Raw genomic sequence first — 23,555 nt, forward strand, 5'->3', positions numbered from 1 at the left:
AAAGCTGTTACTAAACTTGACTGTATCAATCATGCCCATAAACGTATGGGGACAGCGCTTCGAAAACTTGCCAAAGAAAGCAATCTTGGTGGCAGAGGAGTTGGCAGGCTAACAGAAAAAAAAAGTGACAGTTTGCAAAATTTTTATCGTGGTGCTATAATAGACAATATTCCAGATGTGTCCAAAATGAGGAATTGAATGCTGTTTGGGCAGGATTATACCACTCCATGTCTACAGATACTGAACACCATCATCGACAATGTCCATTAGGAGAAAATAGTTGGTGCTGGTACCAACAAGCTGTTTCGTTGGGACAAGACCCTGACAGCCATTCTAATCATAAGGCATCAACGTTTTTGTCTCTAGAGGTGGCTCACAAGCTAATTCCAATTTATGGAAGAATGTCAGATGAGTCCTTGCTTCAACGAATGGCTCATGGTGGTACTCAAAACAACAACGAAAGCCTTAATGCTATGATTTGGGCGAGATGTCCTAAAACAAGTTTCATGGGACTTGGCAGAGTGAAAGGCAGTGTTGCTAGAGCTGTGTCAATATTTAATGCTGGCGCCAATGAATTAATTAACGTGATGAATTTAGATGCATATTGATGTTTCTTATGTAACATTAAATAATTTAAAAAAGGTCAATGATAAAAGAATTATTCAGTCTGACACTACTAGCCAAGAGGATTATAGAAAAAGAAGAAAAACTGTTTCTTTACTCGGTTTGAAAAAGTCAGAGAGGAATTGGCCAAAGATGGGAATGTATATGGTGCTGGTGCTCATTAGCAATACTACTGTCAATATTTTTTTGTATTATATAATTTTTTTTGTTTTTATTCATTATTGTTAAAGCATATTGACAGTTTAGCTGCTGTTTTAATTATTTGAAACAAAAATGTAATAACTAATTTGTAGCAAAATTTAATAAGATATAGAATTCAATTATTAAGTTATTCGAAACACAATCGTGGTACACAGAAAATCTTTAAATAAATAAATACATGTGTATTTTTGTTTTAATAAATTGAAAACAAAAAGTTTTTGTTCATATTGGAGTATAAATAACTGCTGTTATCTAGTTAGTTCCCTAAAAAATATTTAATTATGTCACTTTAGCATTTTTAGATTAGTAATTTTTAGCGGTCCTCGAAAGGGGAAAAGCCACTATTAAGTTTGTGCAAAATGTCCGTCTGTCACACTCAGATCTCAGAAACTATAAGAGAAAAGAAAGATATTATTTCATCATATGATGCGGCTTGCAAAGTTTAGGTGCAACGACTACTTTTGGTTTTCTAAAAGCAAACCGTTTAGTTTATAAAATTAATTATGCAAGCGATTTCGATTTTTTCCATAAACATACCCCGATTCTAAAACAATTACATAAATGAAACTAAGTTCCATATACTTTTAAAATGTACAAGAAATGTTTACAACAAATATAAATATTAATTAACTGTTTTATTTCTGGTCAACTAGCTGCTAAAATTAAAAGAATACATATATATTTTTGTTTATAAAGGCTAATAATGCACTTTGTATGTAAATATCACGTACATTTTTTAAATGGACTTTTATGCAGCGAATTTCATGCAGTAGCGTGACGCCCAGGCTTTCAATGGTGCAAAAATAATTCCCGCAAAATTTTAAAATAATCAGATTTTTTGTTTTTTTGCGTTTTGTCTGTTGGTTGGTCTTTCCGTCACGTTTAGATAAAAAACAACAACACTAAATGCTATTGAAAATCTGATTTAACCTTTAACTCTTTCTCTCCGTAATTATTTATCACATTCTAGTGGAATCGACGCTGGTATCGTCAGGAGAGAAAGGGTTAATGTTCCTTCCTTTTTTTTTTTATCGGTAAAGTATGTTCCGGATTTTGTTTTGAAAAAGAAATCGACCTACATTACTTTAATTTTCTTACAAATCGTCGCAAAAATTGTTCCGAATTTTATATTAAAAAAAGCAATAACGCCAAATAACTGTTTGAAATTCCTCTCCTAATAAGTAAAACAAATAATCTTCTTCTCATTAAGGAAAATCGGTTGCTCAGGATTTTGTATAAAAAACATTTTAACTCTATTTATGTAAATTCACACTTCTCTCTTACACCACATTTAATTTTCTAGCTAAAACGTTACAAAATCAAGTTATCGTTAATTTTATGTTCCGATTTTTCAGGAAAAATTAATTTCGTACTTTGCCTAAAGTTTTTTTTATGCGTTCTATAGAAACAGTCGGGTCAAACAACACAGTTATGCCAAACAATGCAGTCATATCGGCAACACTTTTGGTCCCGCATCTGTCTATTTTGTACGTAGCTATGTAGGATTGCGTTGTTTTTTTTTTAAATAAATTACTTATATGTAAACAAGGACCAGGAGGCTTCAGACATTGCCAGTGACAGATCTTTGTGGAGACAGCTTACCGCCCAATGCGCCGAACGGCGCGGGAGGACCTAAGTCTAAGTAAGTAAGTAAACAAGAACAAACCAAATCAACAATAAATGCATATAGGCCTAAATAAAGTGCAAAGAAAATACAAGAAAGCAATTGCATAATACTGTAAACTATATAAGCTTTGTAAAAAGTATTGCTGACTAATAATAATTATGTCTTTACAAACATTGAGATCCAAATCGTAAATCTATGCGAAGGAAATAATAGTTACAATAAATCAATGAATAATATATACTAGACAGATATTCCATGCTGCCCACGGATCATAATTTGCATATTACGTGAACTCAAAGACATGCAGCTAAAGTGGTAATGATTAATTGACCTAAGAAACGATCCCCAGTTCTCATTTCTTGAAGTAAAATCCTTGAATGACTGGGTTTTTTATATTGTATCTGAATGCATTCTGTTTATTGTCATAATTGGCTTTAGCTTTCATAACGGATCTAGTTGTTTTCTTTGGAGTAGGTTTTGGCTGTTGGTACACATTCCACTTCTTGTTTAGCGTCTCAGTTTCAGCTACAACTAGACTTATGATGAACAGCCATGTCAATAGCTTCACATGTATACTTGGAAGCTGAAAGAAAAGTATCTTTCGGATATAAGATATCAACACTTTATAGTTTTTTTTTTAGAGATAATTAATAGAACATTGTAGTTACATTTTATAAGGTCATGCATCCAATGCCAAGCGACCACCGAACGTAACTAAACTAAAAGTGAGCTTAAATAGACTTCAAACGTAACTAAACTAAAAGTGAGCTTAAATAGACTTCCAACGTAACTAAACTAAAAGTGAGCTTTAATAGTCTTCCAACGTAACTACACTAAAAGTGAGCTTTAATAGACTTCCAACGTAACTACACTAAAAGTGAGCTTAAATAGACTTCCAACGTAACTAAACTAAAAGTGAGCTTAAATAGACTTCCAACGTAACTAAACTAAAAGTGAGCTTAAATAGACTTCCAACGTAACTAAACTAAAAGTGAGCTTAAATAGACTTCCAACGTAACTAAATTAAAAGTGAGCTTAAATAGACTTCCAACGTAACTACACTAAAAGTGAGGTTAAATAGACTTCCAACGTAACTAAACTAAAAGTGAGCTTAAATAGACTTCCAACGTAACTACACTAAAAGTGAGCTTAAATAGACTTCCAACGTAACTACACTAAAAGTGAGCTTAAATAGACTTCCAACGTAACTAAACTAAAAGTGAGCTTAAATAGACTTCCAACGTAACTACACTAAAAGTGAGCTTAAATAGACTTCCAACGTAACTACACTAAAAGTGAGCTTAAATAGACTTCCAACGTAACTAAACTAAAAGTGAGCTTAAATAGACTTCCAGCTGACAAACACTTTATTCGTGTTAAATGTGAAGATAATGTAAAAAAAAAATATAATAAAAAATTCTGGTCTTTTGTGACCACTTGAAAAACTCCACTCCTTAGTCCATACTCGATCGATTGATAAAAAAAAAGAAACAGGCTATATTTAAAAACTATTTTTTGTTTAAATAATAAAAAATAAATAAAATGACTATAGAGAAATGATACTTTTTGAAATACCCAATGCATATACGCCACAAATATTACTTATTATCAAACGGATACTATGTTACATTAAAAAAAGTAAGCTTGTCATTGCAGATTATTGATAATTATATTTTCTAAACTCAATTATACAAAACCATATCATACTTACTTTTATTGGAAGAGAAATTTTACAATTCATCATCAGTGGTCCAGAGAGTCCAAACATCATACTAGATAAGAGAGAGAAAAAATTAAAGAGTTAGTAAAATCTGTGAATGTAAATTGATTTTGCTTCTCATGGTCATGGTCACTAGTTTTAATAACATGAAAGATGTTTCATAAACTTTTTAAAATGTTTTTTTTTCATAGATAGCTTTTCCAAAACAAATTTCTAAACAATTACATTAATGCACTTCGATCTCTCCGATGTTAACTAGAAACAATAAATATCGGCGGTAGGTATACAACTAATCAAAACGCTATGAGACCGGAATAACTAAAAAGAGGCATGAACCCTCCCCCCCCCCCAAAATAAAAAGTTACAAAGACAGTTTGTGTGGAAACACAAACTCAAAATCAGCCCCCGAAGTGGTCCTCTCAGGCAGGTAAAAAGGCATGTCAACATATTCAGAAAGAATATCAGAAACTATGAACTACAAACTACAAACAACTACAACCACACCTCCGTCGATGCAAAGAGAAGAGACGTGCTCGTGTCGAAAGTCTTGCCGATAATGTTGTATTGTTAGTTTGACTAAAGACTTAATACCGCATGTCATGGAGAGTTATTAATGTTATTATTATTACATTGTTAATATTCATATGTATTCAATGAACTGATAGTTATGAAGATATAGTTAAATCTTAGGTATCACTTACAAGCACCGCATCACAAATGAATAGATTAGAAACAGTATTTATACAGCAATAGGACTCCACGATGACCTGCTAACCACTGAAAAAGACAACAACCTCAAAACTCTAAGACCACATCAAAGCCTAGCCAACCGATGTTATGGAATGATTATCTCCTTCAAAACCTATCCACACAAACCTTTTCCCTCTAGTGCAGAGTTATTATACGTCATTACATTATCCTTAACATACATAAAACTCTCACTTTTCTTTCCCTTTATTATAGAATATTGTGAATTATCTAAATGCTTTACTGCAACTGTACACAATCGTGACCATTATAAATTGAGAGACACCACTTATTAATTATTGTTATAAATTACGTTCCACTCATATACATAATAAATAGACTTTTTTTTCTTTTAAAAAAAAGAAAACTTTCTTTTTTTTTTAGGATACCTCAGCTTTATATCTTTTGACGTCATTTTTCCAGCTGTTTATATCCTAGGAATCCTTGAGCTATTGATTCTTTTCTTTGCCTCTTTACGAGGCTATTGGCCTGTTTGTTAGACCCCTATAATCTCCCCTGCCGATGCTTGAAATCAGGCTATGGTCCCACAAAATATAACAATATTACAATCGGTTGTGAAGTGGTCCAATCAAGAAGGTAAAAAGACAGATTTCCAAGGCTTTTGAGTTTAAAACCCCCTACCAGAGGGTTTTGAGTAAAAAAAACTCCTATCAAGGGGTTTTGAGATAAAAATCCCTCTACCAGGGGTTATGAGTTTAAAACCCCTACCAGAGGGTTTTGAGTAAAAAAAACCTCCTATCAAGGGGTTTTGCAGTTTAAAACCCCCTACCAGGGGTTTTGCAGTTAAATCCCCCTCTTCTATCAACAAAACTACAAAAAAAAAATGCAAACGACAATCCCCAAATTCCAAGAAAAAAAAAAAGTAAGATTTTGACATTAAAAACCGCCTCCAAAAATTACGATAAACCCCCTCTCAATATAAAAAAAGCAAATTATACACTCAAAATTCTATGAGCGTAGCCAAATGGGTTTTGAGTTTAACCCCCACCCCCTCCAATTGGGGTTTGAAGCTAAAAAGTACCTCTTAAATATAAAAAAAAAAAGCAAAATTACACAGTATAAAATCTATGAGCGTAGCCAAAGGGGTTTTGAGTTTAAAACCCCCCTGCCAGCGGGGTTTGAAGCTGTAAAATAATAAAAAATTACGCACTCAAAATGCTATGAGTGTAGCCAAAGGGGGTTTGAGTTTGATGCTAAAAATACCTCTTCAATATAAAAGAAGCAAATTACACACTAAAATTCTTTGAGCGTAGCTAAGCTAATGAGGGGTTTTAAGTTTAAATCCCCCTCCTCCAGATGGCTTTTTTAAAAATTTAAAACCCTTTCAGATGGTTTTGAGTTTAAAATTCCCCTACAGAGCGTTTTGAGTTGAAAACCTCTCTCTTCAATATTATTTTAAAGCAAACTACAGTCACCAAATTCTATGATCGTAGCTAAATGGGGTTTTGAATTTAAAAAAAAAAAAAAAAAAAAAAAAAAAACTCCAGAGATTTTATTTTAAAACCCCTCAACAGATGATTTTGACGATAAAACTTTCCTTTTCGATATAAAATCTAAAGCGAAATACAGGTATGTAATTCCAAGAGCGTAGTCAAGAGAGGTTACAAATTTCTACCAGTGGCTGGGCTTTATTAATAAAGTGTGAATAGTTATCTGCCGAAATTGAAAAACATTAAATGTGGCTCAACAAAGATGGCTAAGACAGATTTAAGGAGTCAGTTATAGAGATCGGGTCTAAATCAAAGAAATCATATGCCGAACTGGGAGTCGAACCCTTAGTAACGTTTTGACAGAGCATCGCATGAGGTTTTGCGAGACATGTTCTCCGACAAAATGAATTACGCATAATAAGAGTTACGGAAACAGCTTGCCGAAAAAATGCGCCGAACGGCGCGAGAGGGTCTAAGTCAGTAAGAATAGCACATTAGGTTTTTGAAATAAAACTTTTTAATAGCAAGATAATGCAATGTAGATACCTCAGAATATGCATTTTGTTGGCTTTCAATACCAGAAATAGTGCTAGGCGGCGGGGCTTTGCCCCGCGCTGGGGGAGCACTACGAGCTCCCCCAGACCTCCTTGCTAGCAAGGGCGGGGAGTCTACAAGATTTCCACTAATTCCAGGAAGAACCTATTCTAGGGCACAATAAACGTTTTCCGAAAGGGTCAGAATGAATAAAATTTAATTTAATTTAAAGATTAATTATGTACACGCACACACACATATGTATATATTTTTTTTCCGCCAGGGGGGGGGAGGGGCGGGGGGGGGGGGAATCCCCCCAACCCCCCCCCCCCCGAAAAAAAAATCCTGGCTACGCCCATGATATATATGTATATATAATTCTCTTCATGGCCATTCATGGCTCAAGAGTTTGGACAAGAAGAAGTAAAGGAAAGATCACTCTTTTATTTCTGCAAGTCGGACGAACTAGAGTTACCCTACAAAAAAAAAGAGAAGGCGGGAACTACAGTTACCCTACGAAAAAAAAAGAGGGGGGGGGGGGGGAGAACAATATTCACCCGTCACAAGATAGCAGGGCCGGACCGTTGTGACCAAGAAAGATCACTCTTTTTTTATTATTTCTACCTCACGTAAATTTAGGGGCGAAAAAAGAGAGGGGGTGGGGGAGAATAAGTAATCTACTCTGTATTCACCCGTCACTAAATAGCAGGAATCCTTGGGCTATTGATTCTTTTCTTTGCCTCTTCACGAGGCTATTGGCCTCTTTGTTAGTTTTTTTTTTTTCTAGAAATTAACATATATTATTTGATATTAATGATAATATAGATGAATATATCTAAAAACAAAAACAAAACACTTTCTTATGAACAACAAGAAACATTTCATAGAACTATATTCGATCACTCTCGGTATGTTTGTGGATTAGACTGCAGCAAGCGTTCCTAAAGAAAGAACAAGGTTATTGTCATAATTTATTTTGTCCTTTCCCTTTTTTTAACAATTTTTGATTGCCTCCCTTGAGACCTGGAATATGAAATGTAAGTATGTAGCAGGAGATACAATTATAATAATTTTCACAAAAAAAAAAAAACTAAAACCGTTTTATAAATGTGTTCAAAATTCGATTCGCCTCCCTTACTTAATGGCCTCCCGTCTTTTTTCTTACTATTAATAGTGAATAGTTTGGAAAATGGTGTATTTCATGAAAAAAAGGTCTTGCATAGTTGTATTTTAAAACTTATAATTTTTCGCTTTCAGAAAAGAAAAAAGTAGCTGAAAGGTCTAAAATATTTTGATGTCGGATTTTCACTATCCTTTCTAGTTTTTTTTTGTTGTTTGTGTGTTTGTGTGAATCCGTTAACACCCCTTGTTTTTGTCAAGAGTTGTCTATGTCCGGTAAAACCCACTTATAGTGACATTTGCGATGTGTTTATGTTAAAAGTTGAAACCACTTATCTTGGCTCTTCACATGGATAGGCGTGTTCTCGTTAGAATCTCTGCCACCAAATTTAGGGTGGGGGGAATTACAGCGAGGGACTAAACATGTTCGTTTGTTGTAAGACATCAACCATCATACTTATTTTATTAGAAAATTTAATTAGAAAATTAATAATTAGAAAATGTCAAGGCCAAGGAGCTGAGCAAGTGCAGTAAGCCCAACATAGTCTGTTTTGACAACACAGTCATTCAAGAGTTATTCATTAAGAAACTACAACAACATTTACTCAAATATCGGACAGAGCTTAGCAGTTTTAGTTATAGCGACAAAAGGGTTGTCTCTGAGGAGCCTCTTGCTAAAAGTTCACAGGAAAACGTTTAAACAGAACTTGACTGACAATTCACAAGTATTTTTGACGTGGAGACGGCAGTAGTGAAGCTCATAAGAGATATGAGCCTGCCTCTGATGATGTTTCACCAGAAGTGTTTAAAATGGGTGATGCTGCTCTCACATAGAGCCAAAAGATTAAACCCCTCTTCATTTTATGCTGGGACTACTATACTAATCCACCGTTAGCTTCAAGACGCCACCGCCATTTTCCTGTTTTTTTAAAAATGCGACAAATCCCCGATACAATTGTACATTCAGTGTAAACACAAGGAGCTGAACCTGGACTTGCAGGCTACTTTTATTGATCTAGCCCAGTGATTCCCAAAGTGGTCTATATAGACCCCCAGGAGTCTACGAGGACTTCCAAGGGGTCTACGAGACAAAAAAGTTTGGGAACCACTGATCTAGCCAAAGCCTTAGACACAGTGAGGTGAGTCGCGATAGCTTGTGAAGGATTTTATCTCGATACATCGCTATTCTGAATCAACAAATCAAATGCAGTGGTGACATATGAGCTCATGTCCTATAGAGCAGGGTTCTCAACCTGTGAGTCGCGACCCTTTTGGGGGTCGATTGACGATTTGCCAGGGGTCGCCTAAGACCATTGAAAATATGGATTGTTATTGTCTACTCTTCTATTGCTGTGTGTGTGTAAGGGGGGAGGGGTCGCGGCAAAGTGAGGAATTGTAAAAAGGGGTCGCCGAGCTTGAAAGGTTGAGAAACGCTGCTATAGAGAATGGTGTAAAGCAGTGGTCATCAACTTTTTTTGGCATGCCGCCCCTTTTTCGTATTTCATCGCCCCCTTTTCGTATTTTTCTTTAAAAAATCTGCCAGCGCCCCCTCTTAGAAAAATACTAATCTAATTGTAACATTGCGTCTCCTGCAATCTGACAATGCTAGAAATGTCAAGCTTTAAATTAGCCAAATTAAGACCATTTTTTTGTCATCACTACATTCAGTCTATTTCTTTGTTTACTCATTAATTTTGTTACGCAATAAATGCAGTTTAACCATGTATGTTGATGGAAAAGCTAAAAATAATTCCAACTTCGATCACAGTTTTGGAATTCCGCAGGAACATTTAAGTGTAGCCACATCTCTGCAGTGCCTCCTATGGTAACATTTTTCCCATTAAAGACAAAATTTTGTAAATCTATGTTTTTTCCTAGAACTCAATTTGAACAACAGTAACAGATGTCTAAAATATGTCATTTATATTTACATTTTTAAGTTTATTACATCCTTTATTCCTAGAAACCAACAGACATTTCTTTATAGAGCATTGTTATGTGAATAGCATAGACATCGATGTCCTTGGGCAGTAATTCATTTGTCAACAAACAAGTTATGTGAGGTTGTTAAACCCTTTAAAACAGATTTAATATCTCGATAAAGAGAAAACGATTTAATTAATGAAAGTCAATTTCTTTCTTTGCAGTCGGAGGTTGGTTTCATTCATTTAGATGTCTACCAGCTATACAACTCCCCTTTGAAATCCAGCGACCCTCAGTTTACAATAAGTGTAAGTAACATTTCGCTCATCATTTGTTTCACAAAACTGTTGAAAGATGAGCATATTTTCAGCATGGGTATGTATTTTATTTACAAGTTTTGTAATTAGATTTAAATAGGAATGAAATTCTGGGCTAAGTATTTATAAAGATGTTGCCTGTGTAATACAACTCACAAGGTGAATAGTGGATCTGGATTTTCTGTATTCTATATTACTTATAAAGATTTTGTAGCGTTCAACCACTGATGGTGCCCGATAAGTAGCAATAAGCTACAAAACCACATAATTAGGAAATAATATTTCATCAATAACCTATAAAGAATAGACTTTTCGTGTCACAAATAAGTTTTTAACTATTTTAATTTTAGTTGTAAACAGTTTTTAAATAACATCATAAGACTTAAGTTTTCTTGTTGTTGTTTTTTTTTTGGCAAATTAAAATCTATGCCTCTAAGAGGCTACTAAAACATATTCTGCTTTGCCGCTTATTAAAATATTGTTTGAATAGTAAACAGTTTTTTAATTGTTCATGAATATTCCTAAATTAGGTTTGGATATTGCTATATGTTCGTGAAACCGACTTGGTTTCATAACCTCATTTGAAATGTCATGTTTGTGACAAGTCAAATGCTTGCTGTCAGAGTCACTCAAATTTATCACAGCATTAATCATTATTTACTATTATTTATTTATTTTATTTTAGTTATTTCCCCGTCCTATCCCCATTTTCTTCACCCGCCCCACCTTTTCCTCGTCTCAAGAGACTGAGTCCACCACCTTGGCGGCTTTTCACTTATCTTCCTTTGACCGGGGTAAAGATAAACAGCCTCTTTGATCTTACCGGTCGGGTGTCTGACGGGCGCAGTTGACACCACCTTGATTGGAATGCAAGTCACTCTTTCCACTCTTTCCAAGGTGCGACTCCCACCTCGAGTCAAATTCACCCACGTGTAAGATAAATCCTAGCCTAGAACATTTCCTGTTTCCGCCCACATTTTCCAGGCCTATATATAAGGTAGATTAAATCAAGCCAGACTCTCTCATTTCTCATTCTATCTGAGCAATCGAGTCTGGACTATATCACTTATTCCCACTCCTAGAGGAATACCTGGTGCCTCTCTCAGGTGTCTGCCTATTTGCCGCTTAGTGTCTACTCGACACTACTCAACTATTTGCTATCGATAATCACCTATTGCCTTTGTGCTTAGTGCTAATCAGCACTGCACTTGCCTATTTATCGGATCACTCACCTGCCTATTTATTTGGCATTGTCTGCCTAGTCAATTGCCTATTTGCTATTGAGTATCATCTACGGCCTACGTGGATCTACTCATCTCTACTACTTGGCGCTATCGGATCTACTTGCCCGCCTATTCGACAGCCCACCTGTCAGCTTATTATGTGCGACGTCCCTATAGACCCGGAGTCTGTGCGAGACGTCATAGCTACGCCAAACCCTCCGCAACTCACTGGACATATCCTGCTAACTACGCTGTCCACAGCAGATCCGCTCTTCCCGCAGTACACTTGTGCCCACGGTAGCCGGCCACCCGCCCTACTGTGCATACTACAGATATCAGAACTTTGGATTGAGACTCCACAAGAACTGAATCACTGGCGTCCCTCTATCCGCTAGAGCGCCACCTCCAGCTGCAGAACCTCAAGCTAGGACACAGCCAGCTGCGACACAAACAGGACAACCAGCTAAGTTCAGAAGACAAAGTGACATACTCTCTTATTAAGTGCAAGAGTGATGATTAAATATACTATTGATTAGAGATAGATGCAATCCCTCCCCCTTTTTATTCTTATATGTAAATATTTATGTAAATAAATATTCTTCATTTTTAACTTTGTATCTATCTTTCATTGCTTGTCTCGTTGCATGCCTGCTTCCGATTTATATGCTGACGGGTTGGTGTGTGATAGTTTCAAAAATAATCATCCCCTAGACATTAAACGCGCCATACACACGTCACACTCCCCAACCTGTCACAATGTTATGTAACATATGTAGATCATTCCAAATAGAACACTGGAATATTCTTTATCTGATGGCAATTCTATAAAACGTAAGAAGAGACTTACGTGCTAGCGAGTTGTTATCATGACAGACTTTTTAAATGTTTTTATTTTCAAAAAATGTTTAAATTATTCTTTTTGAATGTTAGCTTTAGCGTTTTTTTTTTTTAAATTAAGATTTATAAAATAATATATTAACATATGTAGATATAATAATCTAACCCAACCGATTTTTAAAGACTTATAATACGTCTGCTTGTAACGTTTGTACCAAATAAACTGGTCAACGGCTTAGTTTGATCAGATGTGGCAAATATGAAGGTCGCAACTGGGTTAGCGCAGGCACGTGAAATATTATACTTAACCTAAATCTTTGGATTTTAAAACAATGCCATACGTTGCATTGATACAACACAAACAGACCAAATTTATTTGCGATATTGTGCATAAAAGCTATTCTAATTACAGAAAGAACACTAAAATTCATATGGAGAAAGCATTCTGGCTGTGGACTCATTCTGTACTAAAATTTCCGCCTTTTCTCAGTTTTAACAGGTACCTAAGTACAGGGGCGGACTGTGTATCAAACCGGCCCAAAAAGGAATAACGTCATATCATGGGCGTAGCCAGGAGTTTTTCGGTGTGGGGGGGGGGCATTTTTTTCTACCCCCCTCTGCAATGTATATGTATGTAATTAATCTTCATTACATTCTGACCTTTCATTCTTTCGGGCGTTTTTATTTAGCCTAGAATAGGTTCTTTTAATTAGTGGAAAGACTGTACACACAACCAAGAACAGATAGGGAGTCGCTCCCCCAGCTGGGTCCGGGGCTTTGGAAATTCAGTTTGACTACAATTGACAACATCAGCGTAACTACTGTACAATAACAGTATAGATGAAAAATTCGAACAACATTCACACACGAAACACATACACATGCGCTTTATGAATTTGACTTCTTTGTACTTCTCGATGGCGACAGCTGATCTTGTAACACTCTGACCGGAAGTGGGATGAAGGAGTTTTTAAATCTTTCTGTTTTAGTCCTAATGGAAAGGAGACGACCACTTCGTTCAGATCTTATGTAATAGTGGTTTAATTGGTGAAGGTTATCTTTAAGAATAGTGAGTGTTTTGGAAAGGCATCTTTCATGAAAAAGCTCTTCAAGAGATGGTAGTTGTAATCGAGTGATATGCGATGCTTCTTTAATTAGTCTATTTAGTCTAAGTCTTTGTGCCAATGAAGTATTTCCATTCCAGCAGGTGATGGCAAAGTTAATTAGACTGCTGATGGTTGCTGTATAAAAAAGTTTAATAATTGTTTTGTCGATGTTAAATTTTCTTAGGTTTCTGAAATAGAAGTGTCGCTGGTGAATTTTTGTGTAGAGATTTTGACTGTGTTCACTCCATTTCAGTTTGTTGTTGATAGTTGTTCCTAGATATTTATATTCTTGTACTTGTTCTATGGTTTGATTGTTTATCTGAATTTCTGCAATATGGCCTTTATGTTTCCTAAAGTCAATAATCATTTCTTTAGTTTTCTGAACATTTAAAATTAGAAAGTTATCTATACACCATTGAATATATCATGCCCCATTATTGAAAATATAAATCTCCTTTCATTAAATATCCGATGTGACAGCGCTATAAGCCTATAAATTATTATAAGAATTTCCATCATTAATGACTTCATACTAAGCATAAGTTTGCCATTAATTATAATAGTAAAAGAAAATGATTTAGATCTAGATTTGTCTTTTTTTTAATTAAATAATTTTTTTTTGTAAGCCTTAGGTGTAGTATTTTTAGATTGATGTTATTAAAAATAAACAAAATGGAAACTTACTTTTTCTGTATAAATCTCATATTGAGCTGTGAATAAGTTGGGTGGTTTGCAATTTCGTGGCTGTGTGTGTTAATTGTTGAAGATCATTTTCAGAGCAGGAATTTAGGGCACAGCAGTCAGCAAATCATAATATAATAAAATAAAAATAGCAAGTCCCTGATTACTGCTGATTTTATTTTTGACTTTGCCCCCCACGCCCCCCACCCTGCATCCGCCAGTGCCTTGAGCTAGAAGCTGGAAGGGGCTGAGGGCGCAAATAAATTACTGTGTCCCTGGCGTTAGGTATGATCACTCTGTTTCTGGGTTAATTATATTATTCCCTAGCTAAACCTGTAAAACCCACCCTGATACATGCCACTGCTATTGCGGATTTTTTTCATAAGTGATATAGTACGAACACTTGAGACATCTCAACGTACTAACTTTTTACTCATCCAACCCTTAACGGTTGTGTCAAGAGCATTCATTATAAAAGTCTTGAAACATATATTTAGGCTTTAACACGCACGTACACATTTTGAAATAGACGAAAAATTGTCGTAGTTAATTCTTCAAGTATATTTTTTTAAAAAATGGACAACGGTAATATTTGTAAAAAAAAAAAAAAAATTCTTTAAGGAAACATATATGTATTGGTACAACTTGTACCTTTTTCAACCTACGGTACTGGCCTTGTCTGTTTCAAATGTGGTAAAATATGCAGGTCGCAACTGTGTTAGAGTAGATATGTGAAACACGGAACTCATCTTTAATCTTCGCAATTGAAAACTTACTTTCTGCATTGTCAACTAACGATACACCATTATTGTAAGTGTATTTTGTTTGTTTGATTCTTGTTGTAAGGCATGTATAAAAAATAACATGTACGAATTTCTTTAGTTTATTAACCAAAAACAAGATTACAGAGCTAGCCCGCGACTGATCATAGATAAAATATTCTTATTTTTATTTTCCTTAAAAAAGTTTGTAATATCGAAACATAATGACAACAGAGATAGTGCTCGATCTTTAATAAGCCAAATGAGATTCTAATAAATGTGCGTGTATATATCTTATTCTATACTCGATACGAACAATTTCATGTATATATATATATATATATATATATATATATATATATATATATATATATATATATATATATATATATATATATATATATATATATCCTATACTCAAACATGAGTAATTCATGAAAGACGTCAGTCCTCATGGTCCTTAAAATAAATCTAATAACCGAGAAAGATGCCAATGTACTTTTATTTATGAAATTATTTCGAAAGACGTCAAAGGGAGAATGATTTTTACTACAATGCACGGTTTATTAGAGTAAAAATTTATATTTTAACCCAAAAGGATTTAAGGGAGATAATGGCAAACGGCGCATGAGATCTTATAGCATTTCATTTATTTCATTCCGAATGATGTCAAAGCAAATATGTTCCAATCCCACACGGCTTAGATAGACTTAAAAATGTCTTTTTCAACACAAGAGAGTTGACGAGGGTTAATAAACATTATAGCAATATATCTATATTATAACACTTTCCGCAGATAGTTTTTTTACTTTGACACATGAAAATACAAAAGAAGATCCATTGATTTCATTATATAATAAAATTAACCTTCAATTTTGTGTTTCAAAAGCATTTTTTACATTAATTAGTTCCTTATATCTGTGATTACAGATTTCCTGACGAACATTCTTTCATTAGACAATACCGTAATGAATCGCGTACTAAATATTAATTCGTTTAAGTGTTTACTTTATAATCCCATCCCTAGATCTAAAACTCTAATTCAACTCTAAGATGATAGAACTTCTCTTCGCACGGATAGTTTTATACTTTAATACATTAACATATTAATTAAAGTCCATTCATTTCATATTTTGATCAAATAAACATTCAAATTTGTTTTTCTAAAGCTACATTCGTTTACGAAAGCTGCGAAGCCGAGTTGAGATAGGCCTAGATCTATATTCATTCATGAATCGCGTACTAAAAATTATTTCGTTTAATTGTTCACTTTATAATCCCATTCATTTAACAAAGCTATCGCTCTTTTCGTTTGTAATAGATATGAATTTATCGGCTTCGGGTAATCCCATTTTCGCAAACCTAATTTTATTTTCGTAGCGAAAGAGAAAAAACTTGAAAGGATCATTAGTTAAGTTTAACATACATCTAAATCCAATCCACTAGATTAGTAAACACAAACTTAGACCCGAAGGCCGCGGGTAAAGTCTGGCGAACATCCTTTCATTAGACATTACCAAATGGTTACACATTAACAGTGATTAACACATCTCTCTACTGAGTCTATTCCTAGGCCTAGGTCTAAAACTCTTATTGAACTCTAAGATGATAAAACTTCTTTTCGCAAAGATAGTTTTATGCTTCAACACATAAACATACTAATTATTGTCCATTCATTTCATATTTTAATCAAATTAACATTCAAATTTGTTTTTTTTTAAAGCATTTTTACTACATTCGTTCGCTGTTCGCTAAAGCTGCGTAGCCGTGTTGAGATAGGCCTATATTCATTCATGAAAAAAAGGTCACGCATGCTCAACACAGAATGAACTCTATTAAAGCCATTTTTTAACTCTAGATTTCTAGATTAGTGTAGATTTAGATCTATGTCTACCTAAAGATCTACTTTATACCGTAACACATGAACATACAAAATTAAGTCTATTCATCTCAAATTTTAATCAAATATATGTAGGCCTACATGCAAATGTTTTAATTTGAACAAATGGATTTAAGCCTATTAGCTATTCCGATTTGATCGCTTCATTCACACTATTTTTACATTGACACATTCGCTTTACTTATTACATTATTATTTCGTTTAATTGTTTACAAAACACTCTCAGTGACTATATCGACAGTAATGCGCAAATAAAGACCCGCGGGTCGCGGGTAACATATGTCTAGTATATATATATACATATTTAGAATCCAATAATAACCTAATTATGATAATTAAATTTTCGGTATGGTTTAGTATGAAAATTAAATGTATCATAACTAAGATGAGAGATTTTTATACAATCCATTGTGTTCAGTTGTTTTTTTTAAACATCCAAAACATAATATTAACGATAATGAGTTTTTTTTTTTTTAATTTTTTTTTTATTTTTAGCTAGAAAATTTAATGTAGTATAAGCTAAAATTGTGATTTTAAACAATTATTTAGAGTTAAAAAGTTTTTCATAAAATATTCAGAACAATCGATATCCACAATCAGTTGGGTTTTTTTTTTTAGACCTAATAGCAACGAAATTACTAGAGTTGTGGCTGCCTATGCGATTTCTAACAGTTATTTGGTTTTATATTTTTCCTTTCCACATTTATTTTGGTATTTTGTTCTCTGAATAAAAGAAATATTAATTTCGTTTTCTTAATTGTATTCGTTTATTTGATCCTTTTGAATGTAGTGAAATAACTATAGTTTTAGATTTATATTTCTAATGCTATTAGGATTAGTTTGTTTGTTTGTTTTTAATGTAGTCAGCGTCAAAAGGGATACTCCGATTGATCACCACAAACTTTTCAGTTGTTGAATTTAAGTAAAGCATTTATGAATAGGTTTAACCTTATAAGCCATCTTAAAATGAGGACTATTAGGATCGCCTTTGAAAAACATTTAGACCTCGTCTAAATGGAAGAGATAACGACGTAAGTCATTGTCACGTGACAGAGGCGTGCAAGGTTATTTCGAGTAACAAATTCTTCTTCTTCTTTCATTGGTTGAATGTTCGTATCACAAGCTCATGGCGTCGCGTCGTGTTAATGGCTGAAATTGCATACCATAAAAGGAGTGGTTGAGAAATTCAACGTGAGCAAATGGAGATTGGTTGGTTACAAAAGGACGGCGATGGTATTTAAAAAGATGCAGTGGAGGTTGGGGGACTCGAACGACGGCAGTAGATGTGTTTAATTAAACTGTATTGTACAATTTTAAAGTGTGTAGGCCTATATTATTTAAGTGGTTCCTAGTATTTATTGTTGAAGGATCTCTGTTTTTGAATGTATAGTTAACATTTGTATCTCCGGCATCACGATGTTGTTTGAGTGTTCAGTAAGTGTTTAAAGGAAACGAACTGTACGAAGTTGAACATCAGTAACGCATTGTCTGATCATCACAATCTCATCGTAACACCAACCAAAACATCGTGACAATACGCCTCAAAAGTATCTTGTCATCTGGAATTTTAAACATAGCGTAACAGCCATATTAAAAATGAGTATGCTTAGGGGAAAAGAAAGAATTCACTTCCGATACGGAATTAGTAGATATTTCTATTTATGCTTTCAATATAGACTGCTGCCTTTAAGGGAAATACCGAAAATAAGAGGTTTGATAGAGTTGCGGTTTTTCGTAAATTGCGGGTTCCAATCTGTCAAAACCGGTTCTTAAAGAGCGCAGGTTTCTTTTATCTCCACGCCCGGGCTAAAATAATAACAAGTCCTTCAAACACTCTGTGACTTTTCTTCGGCTATTTAATTCTATATTATAGTTCGACCTTGACTCTCGGCCCTTTTTGGTTAGTTTGAATTTTTTTTATGCAAGCAATGTACAGTATTGGACACCGAGTACATTTCTTCATACCATCAGTTTCAGGCCTAGAGAAAAAAAAATGCGTTTTTCGTAGTCCCCAATCAGAATGCTACATTCCCTCCCTTACCTCTTTCTACAGTTATTTTGATATTTTGTTGTCTAAATAAAAAGAAAATTTGGTCTTATGAGGCGAGATGGCAGAGCGGAAGACCGCGTCGCTTTGAATCCTGGTGAAGACTGGTATTTTTATTTTCGGGATTTTCGGGCGTTCCTGAGTCCATCCAGCTGTACTTTGGGGAAAAGTAAAGACGGTTGATCGTTGTGGTGGCCAGATGACATCCTCGTTAACCGTAGGTCACAGAAGCAGATGACCTTTACATCATCTTCCCTGGATACCACAAGGTCTGAAAGGAGAACTTTACTTTTATATTATTCTAGAAGTACGCACGGTTGATTAAATTCCAAGGCTTTTTATAGTTTATTACGGCCGAAACAATCTTTCTATTTTAATATTTATGAAAGGAGTCATTTTAACGATCAATCTAACATATTTTTAGTCGATGAATTAGTGTAACTGTTACAATGAAATTTCACTTCCCTCGTCTCTCTCTCTCTCCTCCGTCGGCAACAATAAAAAGTTGGTCATTCCCGTTCCCATTTCATCATTTATCTTCGTATTTTATTCTCTAAATAAAAAGCAAAATCAATTTGGTTTGATTTATTGTAATCGTTTAGTTGACCTCGTTTGAAAGTAGCGAAATGACAATAGATCTAGATTTCTCTTTTCAATGCTACTAGAATTAGATGTGTTTTTTGTTCATTTTTTTACAGCATTACAAAGTACCATTACTTGCTCTCTCTCTCTCTCTCTCTCTCTTTCTCTCTCTCTCTCGAAAAAAAAAAAGAAAATGGCTCTAAATCTTATTAATGCTATTAGGATTGGTTTTGTTTTTTATTTAGACGGCTTCTAAAAGGAAGTGGATATGACGCAAGGCCTATTAAAATAAGTAGACTTAGGGGAAAATAAAATATTACATTTAAAATACTGAATTCGTGTTATAATTAAATAATGCTTTATATGTAGAATGCGGCGTTTTAGGGATATACCGAATTAAATCACATAGGTTCGATAGAAAGCTTGCGTTTTTTTTGCGGTCCAAAAAGTTGTCATTCAGTCAAAAACCGTTCTTATTGAGGAGGTTAAAGGAAACTCTGTACGATATCTCATGCGGATACCTAGGACAGTTTTAAAGATTTCTTGATCAATCAGTCAGTGAATCAGTGAATGAGTGTTTTTATTTTCACTTATATTTAGTATAGATTACTAATGAGGAAAACATTTTGGGGATTTTCGCAATAAATGCTCGACTTTCAACAATGTCAAGGATTCTATATGAAAGGTTTACTTGTCAACTAAATAATAATTCTAAGTTTGTGCTACAAGCAAGATATCTGAGAAGTTTAGATTGCAGAGTGTCAACAAAAAATGCATGAAATTTATTATCTATATAACAGCGTTAAAGAATAAGACCCTTTTAAATAACTCTACCTCTTTAAAAGTCAATAATAATTAATTGGCATATTGAAACAAACCAACAACTTTGTTCTTACCTTCGTATCACTTTGAACGTCTTCCTTTTTTTATTCTTCGTCCTGCTTAAATTAGGAATGGAAAGACCACTGTAATATACTAAGTCAATTCATAACCTTAGAAACAAGGCTTTATTTCAATAAAACACGACTGATACACACAATAACACAGTACAGACTGGTCACGATTCACAGACTACGATAATGCGAACACGATTACAAATACTAGCACGATTACAAGCACGGGTAACACACAAGTTCATTTAACGATCACTCCAACCACATATGTACACTTGCGGTAATTTCCTTTTAAATGTTGATGACATAGACATATATATAGACTGGACGATAAAGTAAAAATTATTATGGGAAAAATTTGGGAAAAGATAAGTTTGTATGAGTTATACAGCAGTTATGAGCAGTGTAAAATTAAAAGTATTTATAGTTGGTTTTTTTTCAGCCATAACCTATATAATTGATAGAACCCTTTCTGTATTATTATATCTCTAATCGTGCCTACCAAATCTATTAAATTTACATAATTAAAATAATTATAAATAGTTTTAAATACTAGATTTAGATCTAGTCTATATAAATACTATAGTAAAAAAATACTACTTACTACTAGTACTATACTACTATACTATAAACTATAATTGTAATCTGTATAGTCTAGTCTATAGTTAGTATATAAATAGTCTTCTTATCTTATCTTATATAATACAGACGTTACTTCAAAAAAGAAGATGATTACGTCCTACGCGTCATGCATTTAGTCATGCATATTAACCAATGACTTATAATTCTCTAAGTCACTGGTTTTCCTGGCTAGCTCAGGCAACCCATTCCATGCTCTAATAGCACTAGGGAAGAAGGAGTATTTGTACAAATTTGTCCTAGCATATGGGACGAGGAATGTGCCTTTATCTTTGTGTCTTTCAGAGTATTTTATTAAATTTTGTTTTTGTATTTGAAGATTATGATTCAGTGTTTTATGTATGATTGCTACTTTACTTTTGAGCCTTCTGTCCTGAAGGCTTTCTAAATTTAGTGATTTTACTAAAGGTGTTACTCTAGTCAAATGTGAATATTCGTTTGTTATGAATCGCACTGCTCTATTTTGTGTCTGTTCTAGTTTCTTAATGTTTTCTTGAGTTGAGGGGTCCCAAACAGAGGATGCATATTCTATTATTGGCCTAACCAAGGTTAAATAACATTTTAGTTTTATGTTCTTATTTGATTTATAGAAATTTCTTTTAATAAATCCTAATGCTTTGTTTGATTTTTTTGTAGTTTCATCAATATGTGGATTCCATGATAGTTTTTCATTTATTATAACACCTAGGTATTTTGCGTTTTTAGTCTGTTACTGGTTTGCCATGAATAAGATAAGTGGAATTAATTTGTTTTAGTTTTTTTGTTACTCTTAACAACTGACATTTTTCTGGGTGGAAAGACATGCTCCAATTTGATTCCCATTTCTGTAATTCATCTAATTCTCTTTGTAAAATATATGTGTCTTGTGTTGTTTTTATTGTTCTATATATTATGCAATCGTCTGCAAATAATCTGACTTTTGTTCCTGAAGTAATGCAATTTGGTAAATTATTTATGTAAATTAAAAATAGTAATGGACCCAAGACTGTTCCTTGAGGTACGCCTGAGTTTACTGTTATCGGTGTTGATTTAGAGCCATTTATTATTACAGTTTGTTCTCTCCCTATCAGAAAATCTTTAATCCACTGATGCAGTGGACCATTAATGCCGAAATATTTTAATTTTTTAAGCAAATTATGGTGGTGAACTTTGTCAAAAGCCTTAGAAAATCTAGTAAGATAGCGCCTATTTGTTCACTATTATCTAAACCTTTTGAAAAATCATCAATTAGTCCTATTAGTTGTGTTTCACATGATCTATATTTCCTAAAGCCATGTTGGTATGGTGTGAGGACATTATGTTTGTCTAAGTGGTTTATAATGTTGCTACATATTATGTGTTCTAGGATTTTACATGTGATGCTGGTAAGTGATACTGGTCTGTAGTTTCCTGGGTCAGACTTTTCTCCTTTTTTAAATAGGGGGGTGACATTAGCTTCTTTCCAGTCCTTTGGTACTCTGCCCTGGTTAAGTGAAGCCTGAAAGAGTATTTTGAACACTGGGGCTAGCTCATTACTTAGTTCTTTGAGTAATCTAGCTGGAATACCATCAGGTCCAGAAGCTTTATTTGGTTTGGTGTTGGCTAATAGTTTTTGAATTCCATTTTCTTGTACTACTATATCTTCTATGTTGTCTACTTGGTTCAAATTCAGTAATATGTCTTTGTTTCCTGGGGCTGAGAATGCTGATGCAAAGTATTTGTTTAGAATGTTTGCTTTAGTTTTGCTTTGGTTAGGCCAATAATAGAATATGCATCCTCTGTTTGGGACCCCTCAACTCAAGAAAACATTAAGAAACTAGAACAGACACAAAATAGAGCAGTGCGATTCATAACAAACGAATATTCACATTTGACTAGAGTAACACCTTTAGTAAAATCACTAAATTTAGAAAGCCTTCAGGACAGAAGGCTCAAAAGTAAAGTAGCAATCATACATAAAACACTGAATCATAATCTTCAAATACAAAAACAAAATTTAATAAAATACTCTGAAAGACACAAAGATAAAGGCACATTCCTCGTCCCATATGCTAGGACAAATTTGTACAAATACTCCTTCTTCCCTAGTGCTATTAGAGCATGGAATGGGTTGCCTGAGCTAGCCAGGAAAACCAGTGACTTGGCAGAATTTAAGTCATTGGTTAATATGCATGACTAAATGCATGACGCGTAGGACGTAATCATCTTCTTTTTTGAAGTAACGTCTGTATTATATAAGATAAGATATTACATTGTTTATGTATTCACTCTGCAGCTGTCTGCTTACTTTTTGGGTTAAGTGTTTAATTTTTATATACTTTTTGTAAACTCTTTCTGCATTAGTTTCTTTAAATTTTTTATATAGGTTTACCTTCTGTTTACAAAGCTTCTTTAGTCTATTATTAAACCAGCATTTATTTATTTTGTTTGATGTGTATTTAGTTGGTATATGATTTTCTATAATGCTTTTAAGATGGTTTTTAATGAAATTCCAGAGGTCATCGACTGGTTGGTTAATGTCTTTTTCTAATAAGAATGTTTGTTGAAAGTTTAGTGCAGCTTGGTGTAGTTGTGTCAGGTTACATTTATTCCAGAGTAAGATTTTTCTTTTGGGTTTTGTATTGGCTACTGCTTTTATCTGACT

General features: G+C 34.0%; 1 long non-coding RNA gene across 3 annotated transcripts; it reads right to left on the bottom strand.

Annotated features, from left to right (window-relative positions):
- Positions 1–1,443: 1,443 nt before the first annotated feature.
- LOC129925893 (uncharacterized) lies at positions 1,444–20,585 on the bottom strand. 3 transcript variants are annotated; one of them, XR_008777660.1, is made up of 3 exons: positions 20,297–20,585; positions 4,164–4,224; positions 1,444–3,035 (listed from the first exon to the last, which is right to left on the bottom strand). It is a non-coding gene; the product is annotated as an uncharacterized LOC129925893 (long non-coding RNA). The 3 variants fall into 3 exon arrangements; XR_008777661.1 differs by having other exon boundaries at positions 20,235–20,298; XR_008777662.1 differs by lacking the exon at positions 20,297–20,585 and adding an exon at positions 4,874–4,962.
- Between the last annotated feature and the right edge of the window lie 2,970 nt (positions 20,586–23,555).

Source organism: Biomphalaria glabrata, chromosome 4 (assembly GCF_947242115.1).
Source record: "Biomphalaria glabrata chromosome 4, xgBioGlab47.1, whole genome shotgun sequence".
NCBI lineage: Eukaryota > Metazoa > Mollusca > Gastropoda > Planorbidae > Biomphalaria > Biomphalaria glabrata.